This window comes from Paramisgurnus dabryanus, unplaced genomic scaffold, assembly GCF_030506205.2.
Source record: "Paramisgurnus dabryanus unplaced genomic scaffold, PD_genome_1.1 h2tg000218l_1_34576__unordered_in_group6, whole genome shotgun sequence".
Taxonomy (NCBI): domain Eukaryota; kingdom Metazoa; phylum Chordata; class Actinopteri; order Cypriniformes; family Cobitidae; genus Paramisgurnus; species Paramisgurnus dabryanus.
Window position 1 is genome coordinate 1 of NW_027394120.1, and position 5,000 is coordinate 5,000.

Consider the following 5,000-nt stretch of genomic DNA (forward strand, 5'->3'; position numbering starts at 1 on the left):
TCCGTTCCAACCGTTCCAGTTCTTTTAACGGTTTTTCGTTCATCGCACACCGACGCGCACAGACCTTTCTTGGGATCTGTCGCAGGGAGGGAGGACGCTGGAGGTCCACTTCGAGGCACCCATCCCTATATACCCGATGGCACCTGTTCAAACGACCGCCCCTTGAGAGAAGGGGCCCTTCCCGTGGCTCGTCCGGGAGGAGGCGCCCGCGTCGGAAGGCGCCGTAAGGTCGGAGACCCTGGAAGTGCACGAGTCACCCGCTTTTACCTCCAGGCCCTCTGTCGTACTTCTCGTGTCCGCTCACGAGACCTCTTTTCGGCTTTATGGAAGTGCACGAGTCACCCGCTTTTGCCTTTTCTGGAAGTGCACGAGTCACCCGCTTTTGCTTCCAGGCCCTCTGTCGTACTTCTCGTGTCCGCTCACGAGACCTCTCTTCGGCCTGGGGGTGCGCCACGTACACCCCCGCGTCCGCATTCGAGTCACCTCTTCGGGCTCATGAGGTAGGGTCGGTGACCCTGGAAGTCAGAGACTTCCAGGCCTTCTGTCGTACACCCTCGCGTCCGCTCACGAGACCTCTCTTCGGCCTGGGGGTGCGCCACGTACACCCTCCCGCGTCCGCTTTCGAGTCACCACTCTGGGCTACGGAGGTAGGGACGTGTGCCCTGGAGGAACCTGACTTCCAGGAGGGAGGGCCGCCCTGTCAGGCCCGCTTTCGAGTCACCCATCTGGGCTAAGGAGGTAGGGACGTGTGCCCTGGAGGAACCAGACTTCCAGGAGGGAGGGCCGCCCTGTCAGGCCCGCTTTCGAGTCACCCATCTGGGCTAAGGAGGTAGGGACGTGTGCCCTGGAGGAACCAGACTTCCAGGAGGGAGGGCCGCCCTGTCAGGCCCGATTTCGAGTCACCCATCTGGGCTAAGGAGGTAGGGACGTGTGCCCTGGAGGAACCAGACTTCCAGGAGGGAGGGCCGCCCTGTCAGGCCCGCTTTCGAGTCACCCATCTGGGCTAAGGAGGTAGGGACGTGTGCCCTGGAGGAACCAGACTTCCAGGAGGGAGGGCCGCCCTGTCAGGCCCGCTTTCGAGTCACCCATCTGGGCTAAGGAGGTAGGGACGTGTGCCCTGGAGGAACCAGACTTCCAGGAGGGAGGGCCGCCCTGTCAGGCCCGATTTCGAGTCACCCATCTGGGCTAAGGAGGTAGGGACGTGTGCCCTGGAGGAACCGGACTTCCAGGAGGGAGGGCCGCCCTGTCAGGCCCGATTTCGAGTCACCCATCTGGGCTAAGGAGGTAGGGACGTGTGCCCTGGAGGAACCGGACTTCCAGGAGGGAGGGCCGCCCTGTCAGGCCCGCCTCGGAGTCACCTCTCTGGGCTAAGGAGGTAGGGACGTGTGCCCTGGAGGAACCAGACTTCCAGGAGGGAGGGCCGCCCTGTCAGGCCCGCCTCGGAGTCACCCATCTGGGCTAAGGAGGTAGGGACGTGTGCCCTGGAGGAACCAGACTTCCAGGAGGGAGGGCCGCCCTGTCAGGCCCGCTTTCGAGTCACCCATCTGGGCTAAGGAGGTAGGGACGTGTGCCCTGGAGGAACCAGACTTCCAGGAGGGAGGGCCGCCCTGTCAGGCCCGATTTCGAGTCACCCATCTGGGCTAAGGAGGTAGGGACGTGTGCCCTGGAGGAACCAGACTTCCAGGAGGGAGGGCCGCCCTGTCAGGCCCGATTTCGAGTCACCCATCTGGGCTAAGGAGGTAGGGACGTGTGCCCTGGAGGAACCAGACTTCCAGGAGGGAGGGCCGCCCTGTCAGGCCCGCTTTCGAGTCACCCATCTGGGCTAAGGAGGTAGGGACGTGTGCCCTGGAGGAACCAGACTTCCAGGAGGGAGGGCCGCCCTGTCAGGCCCGCCTCGGAGTCACCTCTCTGGGCTAAGGAGGTAGGGACGCGTGCCCTGGAGGAACCAGACTTCCAGGAGGGAGGGCCGCCCTGTCAGGCCCGCCTCGGAGTCACCCATCTGGGCTAAGGAGGTAGGGACGTGTGCCCTGGAGGAACCAGACTTCCAGGAGGGAGGGCCGCCCTGTCAGGCCCGCTTTCGAGTCACCCATCTGGGCTAAGGAGGTAGGGACGTGTGCCCTGGAGGAACCAGACTTCCAGGAGGGAGGGCCGCCCTGTCAGGCCCGCCTCGGAGTCACCCATCTGGGCTACGGAGGCAGGGACGCGTGCCCTGGAGGAACCAGACTTCCAGGAGGGAGGGCCGCCCTGTCAGGCCCGCTTTCGAGTCACCCATCTGGGCTACGGAGGTAGGGACGTGTGCCCTGGAGGAACCAGACTTCCAGGAGGGAGGGCCGCCCTGTCAGGCCCGCTTTCGAGTCACCCATCTGGGCTACGGAGGTAGGGACGTGTGCCCTGGAGGAAACGGACTTCCAGGAGGGAGGGCCGCCCTGTCAGGCCCGCCTCGGAGTCACCTCTCTGGGCTAAGGAGGCAGGGACGTGTGCCCTGGAGGAACCAGACTTCCAGGAGGGAGGGCCGCCCTGTCAGGCCCGCTTTCGAGTCACCCGTCTGGGCTACGGAGGTAGGGACGTGTGCCCTGGAGGAACCGGACTTCCAGGAGGGAGGGCCGCCCTGTCAGGCCCGCCTCGGAGTCACCTCTCTGGGCTAAGGAGGCAGAGACGTGTGCCCTGGAGGAACCGGACTTCCAGGAGGGAGGGCCGCCCTGTCAGGCCCGCCTCGGAGTCACCTCTCTGGGCTAAGGAGGCAGGGACGTGTGCCCTGGAGGAACCGGACTTCCAGGAGGGAGGGCCGCCCTGTCAGGCCCGCCTCGGAGTCACCTCTCTGGGCTAAGGAGGCAGAGACGTGTGCCCTGGAGGAACCGGACTTCCAGGAGGGAGGGCCGCCCTGTCAGGCCCGCCTCGGAGTCACCTCTCTGGGCTAAGGAGGCAGGGACGTGTGCCCTGGAGGAACCAGACTTCCAGGAGGGAGGGCCGCCCTGTCAGGCCCGCTTTCGAGTCACCCATCTGGGCTACGGAGGTAGGGACGTGTGCCCTGGAGGAACCGGACTTCCAGGAGGGAGGGCCGCCCTGTCAGGCCCGCCTCGGAGTCACCTCTCTGGGCTAAGGAGGCAGGGACGTGTGCCCTGGAGGAACCGGACTTCCAGGAGGGAGGGCCGCCCTGTCAGGCCCGCCTCGGAGTCACCCATCTGGGCTACGGAGGTAGGGACGCGTGCCCTGGAGGAACCATACTTCCAGGAGGGAGGGCCGCCCTGTCAGGCCCGCCTCGGAGGCCTCCCCTCGGGCAGGGGAGGCAGGGTCGGGGACCCTGGAGGAACCGGACTTCCAGGAGGGAGGGCCGCCCTGTCAGGCCCGCCTCGGAGGCCTCCCCTCGGGCAGGGGAGGCAGGGTCGGGGACCCTGGAGGTGCCGGACCTCCAGGGGGACGGAGGCCGAACCCGTGGCCGGGGAGGGTGAGCCTTGCCGGGCTAGGCTCGCGCGGGTTCGAAGGCCTGGTTCGAGAGGACCCCTTCCCCTATATACCCGATGGCACCTGTTCACACTACTGCCCTTTCGAGAGGGGACCCCGACCGGTCCGCGGCCGGGACGGCGCACCTCGGTCGGCCTCGGCGAGTGGGTCGGGGTGCCTGGAGGTGCGCGAGCGGCCCGCCTGGAAGTGCGCGAGCCACCCGACTCTGGCGGCCGGCGCCCCCGGGCCCGTGCCCGCGGCCGACTCGTCTGACCCGGCATCGTCAAGGTCACCAATACCACGGAGCGTCTACGACGCCCCGTTTCCGAGATATCGGCCAATGAACTGCCGGGCGCCGTATCTCGGCCGGGGAAGGTCCTACGGACTCGGGGCCGGGCTCGTCGGAAAGGTCTCGCCCGGGGCTTTCCGACGAGACCGGCCGCGGGTCCGTGCGACCCCGGGGGCCCGAGATACTTCCGGTCGAAAATTCGAATTTCGTTACCGCGCTGCTCCGGCGCCCCGGGTCCGGGGCCTTCGCCCTTCGGGTGGGTGGCTCCTCCGCGGGGGGCCTTTCGAACGAGCCCACCCGCGCGTCGCTAGCCCTTTCCGGGGCCGAGATACGGCCTACCCCCGCGGGATTTTCCCACGGCCGTTTCTCGGGCGCCTCGGGTCCGGGGCCTTCGCCCTTCGGGTCGGTCGCTATGCCGGAGGGGAGCTTTCGAACGAGCCCTCCCTCGAGTCTCTGGCCCTTTCCCGGGCCGAGATACGGGCGGGTGGTCGCGGAATTTTCGCTCGTCCGGGGCTCCGGCGCCCCTAGCGTCCGCCTCGGAGGTCGCCCGGACGCGCGGCCGGTCTCGTTCGAAAGGTCCGTCCCGGGGCTTTCCGACGAGCCCGGCCTCGGGTCCGTGCGACCCCGCCCGCCGGAGATACGTCCGGTCGAAGCTCGCGGAAATTCCCGCGGCCGTATCTCGGGCGCCTCGGGTCCGGGGCCTTCGCCCTTTGGGTCGGTCGCTCCGCCGGAGGGGGCCTTTCGAACGAGCCTACCCGCGAGCCTCTAGCCCCTTCCCCGGCCGAGATACGGCGGTCTATGCCCGGATTTTCCCACGGCCGTTTCTCGGGCGCCTCGGGTCCGGGGCCTTCGCCCTTCGGGTCGGTCGCTATGCCGGAGGGGAGCTTTCGAACGAGCCTACCCGCGAGCCTCTAGCCCTTTCCCCGGCCGAGATACGGCGGTCCCTCCCCGGATTTTCCCACGGCCGCAGCACGGGCGCCTTTGCTCGGATCGACTCGCCCTTTGGGTCGGTTGCTCTACCGGAGCGGCCCTATCCAACGAGCCAACCCTCGTCTCTCTAACCCTTTCCCCGGCCGAGATACGGCGGTCCCTCCCCGGATTTTCCCACGGCCGCAGCACGGGCGCCTTTGCTCGGATCGACTCGCCCTTTGGGTCGGTTGCTCTACCGGAGCGGCCCTATCCAACGAGCCAACCCTCGTCTCTCTAACCCTAAGCCCGGCCGAGATACGGCGGTCCCTCCCCGGATTTTCCCACGGCCGCAGCACGGGCG